This window comes from Mercenaria mercenaria, chromosome 13 (genome assembly GCF_021730395.1).
Source record: "Mercenaria mercenaria strain notata chromosome 13, MADL_Memer_1, whole genome shotgun sequence".
Classification (NCBI taxonomy): Eukaryota; Metazoa; Mollusca; class Bivalvia; order Venerida; family Veneridae; genus Mercenaria; species Mercenaria mercenaria.
This window is the reverse complement of record NC_069373.1, coordinates 4,130,447-4,149,915: the sequence shown is the minus strand read 5'-3', so window position 1 is coordinate 4,149,915 and position 19,469 is coordinate 4,130,447. Positions and strand designations below refer to the sequence as shown.

The following is a 19,469-nucleotide window of genomic DNA, read 5'->3' as shown; positions in this document are numbered from 1 at the left end:
GTACAGCAATTTAATTAGGGACCCGTAACATTTTCTTGACTGTCGCGTAACCCACTGTCTTAAAATTTCGCGTTATATAATTCCACTGGGGAAAGAGTGTCTGGATTTCTTTTGGGCCAGTCGATATGTTGTAACCTTGACTACGAGGTACTTCTCTCTGGTTAAGACGTGACAAATTGCATTGAACACTTTTTTTGTGTCATAGTTTAACGTGTCAACAAACGCTAATTATTTGATGAACATTACACACTTCTTACGTGCACCAAATGAACTGTAGCTTATGAATAATATTATGTTAATTATTGTGTGCACATTTTGATCAGCTTCTACAACCGTGTTTACAGTTTTCTTAAAAGGGTAAAACGTGTGTGTGTGTTTGAAATGTTCATTATTTTGCTTACTTAGCCTTTAAATGCTAACCGGGGATAATAGAGGTAAATTTTTAAATTGATATTTTTATGTCACGTATCATCAAATAATAAAATAGAAAAAGTGGAAACTCCACAAGTCGCTCAACACGACAAAAACGAAAATGGTGCAGGCTCGATTTGATTGAACCTGTTCATGGACGGTAGTGGAAATGCATGCTACCGTCCACGCCCTCTAGCCTCGGGTTGAGCAGAACATTTACACATGCCACAAGTACAAAAATTAATTTAGAAACATCTGCAGATGTATTCATACAGCGCTGCACATGGAACCTTCAATGATACACTAGCGTGTAATTCCATTAAAAGCGGCGTATGATCCCCAGTTAAAATAACGAGTATGTCCTAAACGAGAAAACAATGGTCAGAACTAAACAAACCCGCGATTGGGCTTTTTTTTTTCATTTGATAGAGATATCTATTCGAAGGTTACCCGAGCCTGAAACAATGTTTGGAGGGGCATCTAGGTTCTTTCTCTACTCAAAAAGATGAAACGTCGCCAAATAAGTATATTTGAGTCAGTGTTATGTTAACAGAAATGTTTTCACATACATGCCGAAGTTTCTGTCGTAGTCTGCCGATTCTTTCTTTGCTAACGCAAATGGTAGGCAAGGCCACACCTGCATTAGCAATGGAAGACGACTAGCAGCCTTTTTCATTTTGTTATCTTTTAGTTACACAGACAAAATTTAAATTATACTGCGATTTTCAAGATTCATTGAAATAGCCGAGTGCCCCCTTTTGTCTGAAACTGAAGACTATTTTAAAAAGGTTGTCATTAGCATGAAGTAATGTATCTAAATCCTTGAATTCATTCTAAAACGTTTCAGGTCAGATACAATTAGCTATTGTTAGACTATTATTCCGAGGAGAAAATTAGAAATTGACAATTCTAATCAAATTAGTTTTACATGCGGAAAATAACTCTTTCTCAGGGGATTATTACAAGTCAATGTTTTTAGCTGCTTGATTAATTATCTAAACGCTTGAAACTTTGATTTGTTATTTGAATCTCGTCGGAATGAACGAGATTTGTAACTGTGAGCGAGATTTGCATAGTTTTGAATTTCAGTGATTAAATGCGTGCAACATCAATGCATACTGTAAAAGGTAGATGTACTTTCTTTTACTACAGTACCGCTTGTGCTGCACTTTTTGCAAGATTACCATCCCTATTGTACTATCTCTGTTGCACGTTACTGTCTCTGCTGCACGTTTTTCAAGAGTATTATCTCTACTGTAATGTCTCTGCTGCACGTTTTAACAGATTAGCATCTCTACTGTACTGTCCTCTACTGGATGTTTTTTACAGATTACTATCTGTACTGCAATGTCTCTGCTGCACGTTTTAATAGATTTTATGACTACTGTCTCTGTTATATTAATTCCAAGATTGTTTCTTAAGAGAAGCCTTTAGTCGACAAGTTACAAATATCTATGTCGATCCCCACACAGTGAAGAGGTAAATGATAATAACAGAGAACCAAACATTTGTGGAATACAACGCTATCAAACGAAACCATTGAAACAACTTTTTGTACTCTAGTTAATTCAACCCATTAAGAAACGAAGACTTAGAACACCATTTTCTAGTGAACACATTGTTTCCTCCTTCTAATGCCTACATTTCAAAACATTTTAGAACAGATATTTTAGTCTGGAGCAATTATCTTCTTGTAAAAGTTTTTTTTCAAAGCTAAGATAAGCCCTTTTCCTGTTAAAGAAACGTTAAAGTTTTGACAAAGTGGAATTAATATGCACACCCGATACAGACACACCAGTTGGATTAAGGTTCTTGGCGGGCAAACTTTCATTTTAAATGATTCTCTCCATCGAAACTAAACATACACTGAGCTGTTTGTAGATATATTTCCATTAAAAACCCGCCATTTACACATCAAGGCATTGGCAGAAAAATAATATAAAAAAGTAATTAGTATTCTTTTCTGGAACATAAATCTGTTTCTTACCGACTGTTTGGGAAACAATGCTCAGTGCAATGAAAATATAATAAATTGCAGAACACAATCTGTTTTCTATATATTAGAGATATCTTTTAAACTTTTCACTTAACTAATATGACTTCATATCGTTTTTAACACTGGTACTATTTTGACCGCAAATTGCGGTCTCTCCAATGAAAGGGTGTAGAGAGAAATGCCAAATGCAAGATTTATGCTGACAACTCGAACACGCCGAGCACTGGTTGCAACGCTTTTTTTCTGCTAAATATCGCATATGAAATTGGCTTAAATCAAGGTTATTTGAGAATATTCTTAATTCGGAAAACGACACACAGAAAAAATGGTATCTTGCGTCCAAGGCAGTTCTTTGATAAATGAAGAGCATTTCCTACGAAATTTACGCCTGAAACATTTTTTTTACATATGAAAGTTATATGTAATCACATGTCTCCATCTAAAAGTGTATTCTCGGTGTTTGAGAACAGACATTTACTGTTATACCGATTATTGAGCAATTGTCTTGTGACGCACAAGGCACCAGAGCATTCCAAATTTAATATACATAACAGGCATTCCCGTCAATACCATTTACTTTTTGTTAAAGCAATGTACTTATTATCTCTCGTTATTAAGTTGTATGTTGTATAACTGCCATGCGAAAAATAGTTCGACATACACTGTCAATGTACGTTAACTATCGTTTTGCTCTTTTTTGTTCGTCGGGATTTCATTAGGGACAAAAAGACGAGATTATTTATTCTGAGATAAAGGTGTACAGAATTATGCACGAAAAATAATTCGTAACAGTGATAGTACTAAAGTGTGCACTAAAATAAAAGAATATGTTTCTGTTTTATAGAAACTGTTGTTTCCATATTCATCTGATGCCCTAGTAATCAATAAAAACTCTATTGTCTTAAGTAATTTAAGCAGATTTGCTTTTTAAATTTCAGAAAACGGTTAAATAAGTCTATTCGAATACAAATTTTCCGCATTTTTGTCAATGAACGAGAAGTTTACATTTACATTATGTATATAAAATCTAGGAAATCAGTTGTCCATATGAGGCTTTTTGTCAATTACGCATACGTATAGAAATATTATGCTAAACATGTTTCTTCTGCCTTTTTAAACATCAGTTAAATGTTCCTCTCCAGCTATGTTTATATTCAAGTGTCAAACGTTAATCCTGATTCCCATGGTGTTCGATAGATGCAAAATAAATGATGATTTGTATATTTCAATTTAAAAAAAATGTTCCGCTTGGTCATTTTATTTATTGTCACTTTTTTGACACCAGTATTTGAAACTTTTATTATCAAACAACGTTCATATGTTACACAATCTGTCAAAAATTTGTTAATTTATTTCAAAAAGTCATATTTCGCGACGACACATGTATATCATTGTTTTCGTGATATTAAAACCAAGAAAATGTCGACTTTAAGTAAATAATAAATCAAAAACCGAACCTTTTTCACCACGAAAATTTAATTGATTAGTCGCGTATGAGAATCGGACTTACTTCTCTTCTGGAGAGGAGATTACTTTCCCAGCATAAAGAAAGATTGTAAGACGTTTGTTGTTTTTTTTTATATGAGTTTAGCCAATGTCTTAATTATCTCGTTTCATCATTAACATGGACCGCCATTAAACAAATTTACTAATAAATACTCAGACATTCCTTGAAAAACCAAAATCTAAGAGTGACCATAAAGTAACTATATGTATTGGACATTGTTTTATCTAAAACAAAGCTTTCCGGTCATTTGTGGTTTTTGTTTTTTCTTCGGGAGAAGGAAGAAAATACAAATATATGAAAAACAAACTTGTCTTAAACGCAAATTAACCAATCAGAACCCCTGTTACAAATGTTGTTCAGTTTATATCTGTGCTGAATGCAAAAGTGGAAAACGCTAATCAAAGTGAGCGAAAGCCATTTACTTAACTGCCTGTTGTTGTTGAACTACGAAAACTGTTATAGAAATGTTTCCAAGATATATTTAACGTTTTATTGCAACTTTATTGTTCATATATTGCCAAGTTTGTGCAGGAATTACAGTAAACACGCGTTGAGTGCGTACCCTTTTGTCAAAGATAAAAGCTGATAAATTGCACAGGTTTCACGCGTAATCATTGACGTGTTTCGCTTTTTTGTGATTTTTCTTAAGTTGACATGTGCATTCTAATACAAGATTCAAGTATATTTTTATCACGACCTGCGTATAATGTTTAAAGCTAATCCGAACGAAAGCATTGCTAACAAATTGTACAGTATGTCATTCTCGCATACTAGAGGTTTACCATGGCTCCAAAGTCTCGGGATTCTGACGAACCTCTGATGGATAAGCTTTGGTTTCTTTAGACATGAACTAAATATTAAACACATTATAAAATATGATATGAACTGGTTATCTACCTTTATTTAAAAGTTCTCTGAAAATATATGCTTTCAAAAAAAAATAGATACAATTATTCAATTTCAAGTTTTTATTAAGTTTCTCATTTACCAGTTTAAGGTTTAGCGATTTAATCTAGTACCCGTAACCTTTTCTTGAGCTTAGTGCAACACAGTCTAAACGTTTTGCGTTATTCAATTCTGTTGGGGGTAGAGTGTCTTGATTTTTTATTAGACTAGTCAATATGTTGAAACCTAGACTATTGAAATGTATAATCTATTTCAGACATGAACAAGAGCATAAACTGAACAAAATTTTATTTCTGTAACTAAAAGTTTTAACAACTGCTTTATATAGATACTGTTTGAAGAACATCACGCACTTTACACGTTTACACATACTAAATAGCTTAAAATACGCAGGATGATAACACTTAAATACGGTCAATGTAGAAGAAAGGTGGCGCTGCGGATTATCACTTATACGTTTTGTCAAACTTATACGTTTTTGGACTTTTATTGTAATATTTAATTCTGAATAAAACATCATATTTTTAAAAAAATATTTTAGGCAGTGTGTGTGAGTGCGTGAATTCATGATTGTGTACATAGCTTTTATTTGCTAGACGAGGTTAAAAGAATTCCTTTTCTGCCTACTTTTCCTTCCAAACAATAGATCTACTAATACAATTATAATACAACAGTGATTTCGGATCAACGACAGACAGTTCTAAATTGTTCTTAAATTTCTGATTTAGATAAACTTTATTAGATCAAGAGCACTGTTTTTGTAGTTATTCAGACATTGCAAACATCATAGTTTACTTCCCACCCGATTCTGGCAAACAGTAAATCTATATGTCGGTTAAAGCAAACAGTAAGTGGTCAATAATACAAAACAAATCTTGATTTCACTTGGCCATCCACGGAATCATGTGTGGTCAGTATGATATATGTGGACTTGGCTTACGCCCCGAGTATTTCCGTGTAGGACCACTAATGCGATGCACGACGTTTGGTCGAAAGACAACTAGTCTAATTAAAATTTAGCCTACTGGTTTCTGTTCGAATACGTCAGCTGGTCTAATAAGGCCCACTAATGACCCAATAATTAATATTGTTTGGACCGCGCAAGTGCAAATTTGTAGCGTTAATAATAATGGTGATACTTCCTATTGTAAACCACTGTTTCCGATGTGCTTTATTGTGTCCAGTGTTTTCTAGTATGTCCCGTGTGTTCTAGTGTGTTCCGCGTGTTCCATTGTGTCCTGTGCGTTATTTTGTGTCCCGTGTGTTCTATTGTATCCTGTGTATTCTATTGTGGCCTGTGTGTTCTATTCTTTGTGTTCTGTGTCCCGTGTGTTCTATTGTTTCCCGTATGCTCTATTTTGTCCCCTTTGATTTATTGTGTCCTGTATGTTCTATTGTGTCCTGTGTGTTCTATTGTGTCCCGTTTGTTCTGTTGTTCCCCCTATGCTCTATTGTGTCCTCTTTGATTTACTGTGTCCTGTGTGTTCGTGTGTTCTAGTATGTCAAGTGTGTTCTATTGTGCTCCGTGTGCTCTATAGTGTCCCCTTGTGCTCTATTGTACTCTGTGTGTTCTATTGTGTCCCGTGTGTTCTATTGCGTCCCGTGTGTTCTATTGTGCCCCTTGTGATCTAGTATGCCCCGTGTGCTCTATTGTGTCCCCTGTGATCTTTCGTGTCCCGTGTGACCTATTGTGTCACCTGTGATCTATTGTGCCCCGTGTGTTCTATTGTGATCCATATGCTCTACTGTGCCCCTGTGACCTATCGTATCCCGTATGACCTATTGTGTCCCCTGTGATCTATTGTACCCCGTGTGCTCTATTGTGCTACGTGTGACCTATTGTGTCCCCTGTGTTCTATTGTGTCCCGTGTGACCTATTGTGTCCCCTGTGATCTATTGTACCCCGTGTGCTCTATTGTGCTCCGTGTGCTCTACTGTGTCCCCTGTGATCTATCGTATCCCGTGTGACCTATTGTGTTCCCTGTGACCTATTGTGTCACAAGTGATCTATCTATCACGTGTGAACTATTGTGTCCCCTGTGATCTATCGTATCCCGTGTGACCTATTGTGTCCCCTCTGACCTATTGTGTCCCGTGTGTTCTATTGTGTTCCGTGTGCTCTACTGTGTCCCCTGTGTCCTATCGTATACCGTGTGCTCTATTGTGTCCCCTGTGACCTATTGTGTCCCCTGTGATCTATCGTATCCCGTGTGACCTATTGTGTCCCCTGTGACCTATTGTGTCCTGTGTGTTCTATTGTGCTCCGTGTGCTCTACTGTGTCCCCTGTGATCTATCAAATCCCGTGTGACCTATTGTGTCCCCTGTGACCGATTGTGTCCACTGTGATCTATTGTGCCCCGTGTGACCTATTGTATCCCCTGTGATCTATCGTATCGCGTGTGACCTATTGTGTCCCCTGTGATCTATTGTACACCGTGTGCTATATTGTGCTCCATGTGCTCTACTGTGTCCCCTGTGATCTTGCGTATCCCGTGTGACCTATTGTGTCACCTGTGATCTATTGTATCACCTGTGACCTATTGTGTCCCCTGTGATCTATTGTACCCCGTGTGATCTATTGTGTTCCGTGTGCTCTACGGTGTCCTCTGTCATCTATCGTATCCCGTGTGACCTAATGTGTCCCCTGTGACCTATTGTGTCCCCTGTGATCTATCGTATCCCGTGTGACCTATAATGCCCCCTGTGACCTATTGTGTCCCGTGTGTTCTATTGTGCTCCGTGTGATCTATTGTGCCCCGTGTGACCTATTGTGTCCCCTGTGATCTATCGTATCGCGTGTGACCTATTTTGTCCCCTGTGATCTATTGTACAGCATATGCTATATTGTGCTCCGTGTGCTCTACTGTGTCCCCTGTGATCTATCGTATCCCGTGTGACCTATTGTGTCACCTGTGATCTATTGTATCACCTGTGACCTATTGTGTCCCCTGTGATCTACGGTGTCTCCCCTGTCATCTATCGTATCCCGTGTGCTCTACTGTGTCCCCTGTGATCTATTGTGTCCCCTGTGATCTATCGTATCCCGTGTGACCTATTATGTCCCCTGTGACCTATTGTGTCCCGTGTGTTCTATTGTGCTCCGTGTGCTCTACTGTGTCCCCTGTGATTTTGATTTGAATAGAGACATTCTTTTTTTTGATATATTGTCGTATAAAATATTCTTCCAATCACCTAAACGCTTTAAATAAAGGTTTGAATTTGCACGTAATATGTGATATTTTGATTCATTGAGCGCGTCTAAAGGCCATTTCGCATATACAACTGCGCTGGTGACGGAAGATGTCTATTAGTGTAATTTGTATCATGTTTTCTTTCGGATTATGTACAAAATATATCAAAGTATCACTTTTGAAGTTTTTATTCTAATAGCCATATAAATAAATATAAATTCCGAATACTTTTCGAACACCCCTCGTAATTTTTCAGTTTGTTGTGTTTGAGTTACACCCATATACTTTAATTCATTTGGTGACATTCGTTATTAAATATGATAGGACGAGCTAAATTGCAGACATTTTGGTGTATCTAATGACCTTACACCATACAGCTAGGTTTTACAGCAGCAATGTAAGGAGGTTCGTCTGACATGTAAAGCCCGTTCAATTAGCTCAGACGGTAGTAGCTCATAAAACGATGTGGCAATTCAATCAATTTCACTAGTAGACTATTATATTGGACCGAAAATAACATAATATAAAACGATATAGAAAAAAATGACCATTAACATCTTTAAATCTTAACTTGATAGGAATGTGTGAAAAATATAACCAGACTGCTTGTTTATTACCAGTGATTTTTGTCTGTAATTGAAGATTGTTTTCGAAAGGTAGTCATTAGTGCGAGGTAATAGTTCTACATTCCTTACACAGCATTAGAAAGTAGTGCAAATATATTTCAGATGCAGCTAGCAATTGCTAGACTATAACGCCGTCGAGAATGTTAAGAATTGACAATTCTGGTCAAATACGTTTGCATGTGGAAAATAACTCTTTCCCAGGAGATTTTGAAAAGTCAAAGTTTTTAACTGCTTGATTAATCATCTAAAAGGTTGGAGCTCTGATTTGATCGCCATAAACGAGATTTTTGACTGTGAAGGAGATTCGAAAATTTCTAATTTCACTGAATAATTGCGTGCGTAATATGACTGCACATTGTAAAAGATGAAATATAACAAAATGACGAGGTAGTGAAAAAGCAAGCGTTGTAGTTGATGTTATTTATATAATTACAAGTGATTGTTGCATTTATACTTTAAAAATTATGTAAAGAATAAATATATAATTTTCATTATTTAGCCCAAAAGAGCAAAATGGAAAATATACATAAATGCAAGACTTTCCCTTAATCTCCCTTAATCTACTGTACTGTCTCTGCTGCACTTTATTCAGTTTTACAGATAACCATTCATAGTGTACTACCTCTGCTGCACGTTTACACAAATTACCATCTCTACTGGTACAGTACTTTTTCCGGGATTACCATCATTTTTCTACTGCATCTCTTTCACAAGTTACTACCACTACTGTTCTACTTCTGTCTACTACTGTCTCTGTTTCAAGATTATCATCTTTATTGTTAAAGATGTCCGCCTCTGTTTATCATTTCCATGATTGCTTCTAAACCGGAACTTTTTGTGTCAACAAGTTAGAAACACTGATATCGATCCATCATTTGAATTCGCTTTACATTGAAGATGTAAATAATAATTATCACAGAGAGTCAAACATATGTGGAACATAACGCTATCAAACGAAGACTTTTAAACAACTTCCTGTATGTTGGCTAATTTAACCCATTAGGAAACGATGACTTAGAACAGCCATTTACTAGAAAATGAATTGTTTTTCTTCCTTTTTTGCCTGCTTCATATACATCTTAAAAACATGTTAAATGCTATGGTTTTCATTTTCTTACAGTTTTTTTTAAACTGATATACTATTTTTCTGTTAAAGAAAGTGTAAAGCGCCGACAAAATGTCTATACCTAAATGCAAACATACTAATTGCAGTACATTCTGCGTAAAAGTGAGTAATTAAGACATTTTTGTATTTCAGGGAAATCAAAAACGCATACGACATCTTTGGTAAACCTGCTAAAGCCAAGGTAATATCAATATATTCTAAAATCTGAAAATGACAGAAAAAATATGTATGATATCTCTCAGTGTGCCTGAGACATTTCTTTGATAAATGAAGATTATTTCCTACTAACGCCTAAAACAACTTTTTCTACATGTAAAAGTCATATAAAAGTGTATCCTCGGTGTTTGAGAACAGACATTTACAGTGATACCGATTATTGAGCAATTGTCTTGTAACGCACAAGGCACCAGAGCATTCCAAATTTAATATACGTAACAGGCATTTCCGTCAATACCATTTACTTTTTGTTAAAGCAATGTATTCATTATCTCTCGTTATTAGGTTGTGGGTTGCTATTATTGTAATGCGAAAGTAGTTCGACATACACTGTCTAATGGAAACAGGCCTTATTTGAAAACGCAACTATTTTTGGATTTTACTATATTTCTTAGTATTAATTTTATCTTTCAGTCTGAAACAAAAGTTTACACATGGCCATTATGCGAGTATGTAAGTTTAGGAAAATAAAAATCATATTCGCTCCGTGATTGAGTAGATCTTGACACGTTATTGACAGCATTTTTGTGATTGTTACTAACAGTAACTTTGAGTGTAACTAATAGAGGACTTTGAGTTAAAACTTTAATGGTGTTACGCACGTTATAAGAATGTAGATTATCATCTTACTTTGTTTCACATATAAGTAGTTGATTTTCGTATAAACCTGAGAACTAAACCTTTGTAAGTCAATCATGACATAAATAATGAAGTCGAAACATTGAAAGTAAGACGTGCAAATAGTGTAATTACCTTTCACCATCCTCTCTCAACGAATCTAGTATTACAAATAAAGAATGCATTTCCATTATGTAAATAGTTGGCGAGATTACGAAAGTGTATGTCATTTGATAACATAATGACTGAGTTTAATGTTGAATTCAGCTCGAGAAAATATATTTGAAACTTTAATATTAGGAAATATCTTTAGTTCGATATAGAAATTTTAGAATGTTGTTCATATCAATAAGTTGTCGTATAATACCGTCATACCATTCGTTATATATACATATATTGTTGTATATATTGTTGGGTTTAGAGGCAAGACGACATAATTAAGGACACATGATGTCCTTTTCCAGCTTCTGGTTAGGACATGAGTGAGCACCTGGATAAAGCAACCGACCTCCCATAATACGAAGAATTAGACACTAAACGAGGTTTCTAACCCACAGCAGTTCAGGTAAGCGATTCGAAGTCAGTGGCCTTATCAACTCGGCAACGAAGGCCCCTTAATTATCTGTTATCTCTATAAAAAGGACTGGTGACGTCAATATTTTTCCATTCTACCAGCAAATTTCATATGGGGTGCGTGACGTCATATGTATTGCGTGTCATCATTCGGACTAAAACATTCACTAAGAGTAATATTGTACAAAATTGCGCATGCTGATGATCAAATTTATATCCTTTAAATAAACAAAAGTAGTGAAGCTGTGTGTGCAGTAAAACGCTGTGGAATATGTACTCTTTCTTCTGCGTAATAATATTGTCATTATTTTGCACTTATGAATTCGCGTAGTATTTCTGCTGACAGAACTCCATTCAAAACTAAACAGCTATAAAAACTAAATGTATAAATGGCTAATATTGAGTAAGTACGGAATAAAGAACAGCTGACTTTCTTCTTTTTCATCTCACATTTTTACTGAATGTTTAACATTTTATATTGCTTTCTATATATTTTACAGATTATATGAGCCTTCTGTATAAAAACAGTTCCCAGAACCCACTTAAAGACCTTTATTTTACTTAAACGGAAACATTTTATACATTGAAAAATGGTGACATATTTAAGCAGAGAACTGCACAACCAAATTTATGAAATTTGCTTTTAAGGTAGTAGATCACTAATAGAGAACCTCCTTTTTGAAGAGTATTCAATTCCTACCATAAACCTACTTTTACTGCAATTCTTAGGGGGCGTAGGTTCAAGCCCTACTGGGACCAAAGATTTTTTTCCCTTATTTTCCTTTTTTCTAGTAAGTTTTTACTTCTTTCAAGACTTATTAATGATTTCTTGTACCAAAATGGTAAAATATGAATCTTATAAGCGATTTCTTGGTGTTCAACGTGAATTTACTACTTAAACAGAAGGGGTAGAGTTACACATCTTTAAAAATATTGAGTTACACGTGGTGAAAGTTCTCTATTTTGCTTTCACACTTAGATTACATATTGTGGAAGAAATTTAGGTAAGTTTTACGTCTGCCCTAAGGTTATTTTTAAATGGAGTAAGCAAAATTTAAAACAGAAACACAGCATTCGACCTTATTTTTTCAATGTTAAAGTATGAATTCTGTCTCATTAAATCCGTTTATTTGAGGCACCATAAAAAAATGATATTGACATTTTTATTTTGTGTTTTATAACTGTTTACCAATAGTCTGAGGTTTCTTTTATTAAAATTAATGGTAAAATGAGTTCTCTGCAAACATTTTGGATAGTGGCTATCACTTTGAAATTTGTCTCTACTTGAGCTTGACGAGATACCGAGATACCATAAGTTATACAAAATTTATAAAAAACGGCACGGTTAAAGTTGTTTAAAAATTGCAAAATAGTGCAAAACACGGTTACCTTTCAGAATATACCAAGCAAAGGCCATTTTGTAAACATTACTATTAGTGATCTAATACCTTAATTAAGTTTAGACAAGTATTTTACAATATAAATGTGTTCATGAAGAAATCGAAGACCTGTTTAATGAAGCTTACATATCGTATGGTGTTTACTTAGATAGGTTAGTAGAAGCATATAAGAAATAAACGATTGCATTTTTTTTTTTTTTTTTTTTTTTTTGGACAATACTGAGATATGAAACAACTCACTGGTTACGTAAACCTTTTCCTGTCCATCGCGCCAATTAATAGTCTGCGATTAATATGGACAGTATCACGAAGCGAGGAATTAACAAATAAATTGCACAGAAAGGGGCATGCACTTGTGTTTTTATGTCTTTTAGCATATTATTATTAGAAAGCTAACAACACATTTTTCAAGACAAGCTGTACCCTAGTGTGTTACCATTATAGCCTTTATCATCAAACTTCGCGCGGCACAAAAAGTGCGGAAAAGGCAGTGTACTTTTGTAATTAATTAAATACATGTAATTGATACAAAAATAGGCAACGATTTCCAGCGAGAGAGTTCAGTTATTCTAATTAATAAAGTTGCATGCTCTCTCCAAAATATCAGTTTTAGAACAAATAGTGGTAATTTTGTTAATATTCATCCGTACTGCTATTAATAACCAATCATAAACTATTAAAATAAGCGTTACTGACATTCACAAATAATTTTGATCTATAATAAAAACCATCGGTACTGACATTTATCTAAACAATTATAAGCTTAAATAGAATAGCCGTTGCTGACATTCATAAACAATTTTAAACTGTAAAAAAAATAGTTATGACATTTATAAACAACTTTTAACTGCAGCAAAATCACCGGTACTGACATTTATAAACTACCATAAACTGTAAAAAAATCACCAATACTGACATTTGTAAACCATTATCATTATTGTAGGAATAAACATGAAATGGAAATTTGATGAACAGCAAACATACAACACTGAATTGTCTGTCACCGAGAACATTAGCAAATAGAGCACAGTAACAGCAAAAAGCACATTAACTTGACAAAATACAATATTCTTATACATTCCTAGTGACCATTAATGCAGAATACCAGAACTGATCCGATTTCAGTAAACACTTTTATCTCTCAATACCAACAACGGGATTCTATACTTGCTTCTAGATGTAAAATCAACGTAAGATGTTTTGGAAAAGTCTTTGAACAGCACAAATAATACATATAGTGAAAGATGGAGCTGTCTGCTTGGAACTCAAAATAGTCTTTTCGGCAAAATATTAGCAGCGTAACATCTTTAAAAAAGCACTAATGTATCGTAGACAATATACTTGTAGGAATGTTACAGTAGAAAGTACACAAAAACAAATTTTCATTAAAAGAAATGTTTAATAAGTTTTTAAAAGATGATATTCATAAAAAATCATCTGTCTTGATTATGGATTAGAATTTTGCAATGTTATTTCGTTCATTGAAAATTTAAAGAATGTTTTAGGTATTATGCACATAAAATGCTTGCAAACATGTATGCCACTCTTTGAGAAAACAAATGGTATTAATAGAAATACACATCTCTATTAAGGAATTGCAAATAACACAAAAAGTTCCAAACGAATTCTGATTTCTATGCGATTTCCATTCTTTTTTTGTAAATACAAAATATTTAATTAAAAATTCTTTGACAAATTGTTGACGCCAGAACATGCAACCGCGTCTGATTGCATGCAACATGCAAATGTTACATGACTAACAAAGTGAAACATCAAGGAGAAAGTGTTTCAAAATTAACAACAATTACGACTTTTCACTGTGTATGGAAGTATCGAAAATAATTTCCTCAAGATAATCATAGTTTGAAACAAATGAATAGTTCTTTATTGTTCAAGATTTGAAAGAACTCAAAATGATAATACAGACGTGCTTTTTCTTCGTTCCTTCCATGAAAGGCATTACTCATAACGGATAATTACGTAATAAATACTTATTTGAGACAAGAGTTGTTCTTTCTTTTTCTCTAATTTCTCTAAAACAGGTTGGTAAGAAATGAATTTCGAACAATTTGATCAACTAGACTTAAATTCATTAGCTTTTTGTCATGTTTCATTAACTTTAAAATATTATGGTGATATCTCTATTTACATGCTATATCATGGTCATCATGGTTTACATGTAAATGGTCAAAAGGCCAATCTGAAAGCAAGTGATACTGCTTGGGCTTATTGTGCTAATTGACATACACGCAGTTTGCCATATATGTAAGTTACAGTTGTAAAAAAAACAGAAAACTTCGCACAATCATAAATATATTCATACACAATGAAACTTTTTTCATTGTTGCCACATTTGGTCCATTTGACAAAAAAAAAAAAAGAAGTTAGAAATGATAATGTATTCGATACTTCAAGATACTGTAACATGCTTGTCAAAACTTCATGCTTGTTAGATAAAAAATAGCAATTATACGCAAGCTGTTTATAGGTTGATTCAAAACTGTTTTCTATACGGGATTGACTATAAAAATCCCCGGTCTGCAGGTTGTCCTGTTGTGCTGTCTATATTTAACACAAGTTTACTAAGCTAATGAACTCAAAATTTTAAAAGAAATCTAAGAAAAAAAATACTGATACCATGTAATAACATGCCCGAGGTCCTTTGGCAAACAATTCAATACGTGTATATCATATTACAGTGCTGTTGCATGTTGCATGTCTAAAGCTTAGATGAGCTTTTCTGTCTGTTTCAAAAATTTCATTGCATGAGTGTTTTTTTAGATGAACTTTATTATTACATTATTAAATGTAATTACTTCTTAGCGTTTTTTTTTCTTCTTAATATTTGAGACATATCTAAAACACTTCATTATTTATTACTAAGTTAAATGTAATTACTTCTTAGCGTTTTTTTTTCTTAATATTTGAGACATATCTAAAACAGTTTATGATTTATTAATTAGTTAAATGTAATTACTTCTTAGCCTTTTTTTTTCTTATTATTTGAGACATATAAAAAATGTACCCCTTTGATGTATAACATCTCTACGTAATAATAAAAATGCAAGTTTTGTCCGGCGAAATGCTTCCTATTTATTTAAACACATCGTAACGAATGGAAATTAATGCAAATAGAGGGAAATTTTCCCTACGAGCGCCATGCTCAGAAGACAGTTTAAACTTCTAATACCTTATTAAATTGTTTTCCGCCATTATAATTCAATAAAAAAAAAACATTTTTAATATCTTTCAGTTTAAACTAACGATAAGGATGGCAAACACTTTCGCAATAAATCAGACGGTACAAAATTGTACCTAGAACATATTACGTATTAAAACATAATTGCGTATGGATATCAATATATCCTAAGTTTCTATGTTTATTTTAAATGCAAGTCATTCCGTCAGTGTGTTTTGCTATTTTATTTTTTGTTTTGTTTACATTTTTATATTCTCAAAAAAATTAAGAACTTAAATTCTTTTCAACTCTTCGGCTGCTTAATACAAAATATATCAGTCATAAATATCTAAAATAATAATAATAATAGTAATAAATAAAAAATATTACAATCCCTACCTTCAATTTAACGGATACGAGTTCCACAGTTTCTTCTCTAATTCTTTTCTAGTTCTTTTTCCAATGAAAGTATGGGAGTAACGTGTCTCCTGGAATGATAACCGCGCGAGCTGATTTCACGTCTTCATCTGCTAATATAGTTCTACACTACCCTAACTGTCAGATTGTTGCGCTTCCAGTAGTTCCGGAGAGTCTTGCTAGTTCGCGAGCGAAAATCGGACTTTATATCGGTTTTAAATTGTAATATCAGTGGAGGTGTGGTCATAAAAGGTTAGCAAATCTTGGAAGAAAAACAATCGATACAGTGCTTTTAAAGCATCTATTTTAGTTATGGAAATATGTTCAAGAAAATATTTATTTGTTTTGCCAATCGTTAAAATAGAAAACTTATGGTACTGTTAGATTTAAAGCAAGACATGATATTTATTTCGAATAGAAAGAAAAAAATTGGCTTTGAACATAAAAAAGAAATTTAATATCTTATATACAATAGAGCTACAATACAAATAATATAACAACTCAAAGATAAAACGTGGATTTTCATGATAATATAAGTCTGTCACATTTATTATTGTTATCAGAAAAAGTTCTATCTTGTGTCTCCAATACATGTATAACATGACAAAAACTTGAAATGGTCAGCAAGCATTTCACAGCTATATATTTATTTCATTTTTTTTTCTAATTTTATTTATACGCATGCTATTTCTCAGACAGGTTTAAGAGTACAAAAATACGTCATTACATTTTTGAGAAAATCTTGCTATTGGGACGATAAATGCTGCGTGATTTTTGAGAGCACGCATATCGGGAAAACCAAAAACCTGCTATTAACCTTTAGCCTGCTGGCAGCATGCGATTCTGCCTTTGCGGCCAGTGGAGACCAAGGCTGATCATGGTTTGCACTGTTCGCTGTTCAGTCAGTAAATTTTCGGTGAACACCCCTTGGAATGATAAATGGTACTGCCCAAATTGAATGATGGATCATTCCATTTTATAAATTTAGAAGGCTAAAGGTTAAAGGAAATTATACTGTGTTAGCGTTTCTCCTGTGATTTGTTCTCCCACATTTCAAAATTCAAACTAACCATAGAAACTGCAATGTTCTTTGAGATGGCATACAGCGCTCTATGAAATTCTATTCGATAAAATTGTCAAAAGTTTGTATTTACGTCTAGTCTAACATTGATAATACCACCCTCCTAGCATTTAAAGACACGTACCAGAATGTTACAAGTCGCGTAAGGTACCAAGGTCTTACTTCAAGTAGTTTTCCGGTGCTGCAAGGAACCCGTCAAGGAGGGAAAAGTTCGCCGTTATTCTACCTTGTGTTTATAAATGGTCTTATACAACAGTTAGAAAACTGTGGATATGGGTTTTGTATCTACAATATGAATGTTTGCGCTCCAACGGTGGCAGAAGACATGGTGTTGGTCTCTCTCTCAAAATACGGTCTTGATAAAATGCTAGATATCTGCTACAATTATGCACGGAAATGGAGATATATGTACAATGCCAGTAAATGTGCTGTGATAGTTTTTAATGAAAATAATGCTGGTGATGATAATCGAAGTTTTTTACTAGGAAACGAATCAGTCTGTGATGTAGAGTTTTATACACACCTTGGACTTGTGACTGATAAATATTTATCCACGCAAAACCACTGTATGACGCCTGTACCAAACTTCGTGGTACTTTCCTGATTATTGTTAATAGTGGAATTCACCCAGTTTTACTTAATCCAGTTACGTCAAGAACTATTTATAAATCAGTTGTTTTGCCAAAATCCCTATACGGTTGTGAACTGTGGAGTACATATTCAAAGACTGATATTCTAACATTGGAAAGAGCTCATAGATTCTGTATAAGATTTATTCAACAACTCAAACAAAATACAGCGACAGATTTCTCATTAAGTGCAATCGGTGTAGAATCGGTAGAATCAATTATTGATATGAAAAAGCTTCAGTTCTTTGGACAACTATGCCGCTTACCAGGTAGATATTTAGCCAAGCAATTATTCCTACATAGACTGACCAGATTTTTGAATTACGATCGTCAAACACGCGGCATTATACCGGATGTATACAGACTCTTATGTAAATATCAAATTGAGGATTATTTACATCAGTATGTAGATTCTGGAAGTTTTCCTTCAAAGTTAGTATGGAAAAATATTATTGAAACAAAAATTTATTTGGAAGCACAACGACTAAGAATGAACAGACTTTGTGAGTACAGACCTGAGATGGAACCGATTCTTACTGCAGGAAAACCAGCAAAACTATGGTTGTTGGCCAAGAGAAACCCAAGACTGTTACCTATGTGTGTATTTCTAATGAACTTCGTAGGCTCCATGCTATCAGCTGAATATATACAGAGATGTAGAAAGTGTGATTTACTATGTCAAGACGCAAATGTAGATGGTTTTTATCCAAGAAATGAATCGTTACGCACTCAAGATTTTGTTCCACTTGTCTCCAAAAGATCAGTGCTGTTTTTTTACACAGATCGCTATCGATAGCAATGAATACTGCTTTAATTATTACCATATTGCAAAATTAATTAAACGTATACAGGTTAATTAAATTATATAGCTTATTTTCTTATAATTGTATCAATATTCAGCTCGTATCTTGGCTTTAATTTCTGTACTGAAGTTATCAAAAAAGCTCTATACAAATTGTAAATATACACCTTTGGTAGCTGTCTAACGTTTTCGATTTCGTCGTTTAGGCTGTACATATAGTGGTGTTAAATGAGAAATTACATAAACTCTTCTTGCTATATTATGTTTTGTCAAAGCATATGATATTCATGGCGTTAAACCTTTAATTTCGTTTATTTTCGATTTTCATTTTCTTTAGACCATGGATGCTTATGCTTTTATTTTACTTGAAATAGTTGTGTTAATAATTGTTCTCATGTATATATATTATTGGACACATGTTGTTCATGTATATACGTTATGCTCTCCACTATTGGAGGAAATAAAGAGATCTATTTCTATCTGTAAAAAGTACATATATCTAAACATTTTGAAAAGTCTTCTTCAAAAATTGCTAAAAAGATGAAATAAAACTGATGATAGAGGTTATGACTTTATAGCTAAGGGTGACCCCATGTAAACAAGAGAAGAGTATTGAGCGAACAGTGTCACATAATATTGAAATCAGTCTACAGGTATATTTTATGACAGTAGATATACAACGACAGAGGGTTTTTTCCCCTTAACGGTACAAAAAAAATCGTAAAATTTGAAAAATAAAACTTTTTATTTTTCAAAATCCCTCAAGCATTGAAAATTTTGGGTGTATGGTT

The 19,469-nt window shown here is 33.9% G+C and overlaps 1 protein-coding gene across 1 annotated transcript in view; it reads right to left on the bottom strand.

Annotated features, from left to right (window-relative positions):
* Nucleotides 1-16,361, bottom strand: part of LOC123530036 (MIP-related peptides-like) — a 56,257-nt gene extending 39,896 nt beyond the window's left edge. The window contains exon 1 of the mRNA XM_045310722.2: nt 16,149-16,361. The gene's annotated coding sequence lies outside the window, so the exon portion shown is untranslated. The remainder of the gene's footprint in view (nt 1-16,148) is intronic.
* Between the last annotated feature and the right edge of the window lie 3,108 nt (nt 16,362-19,469).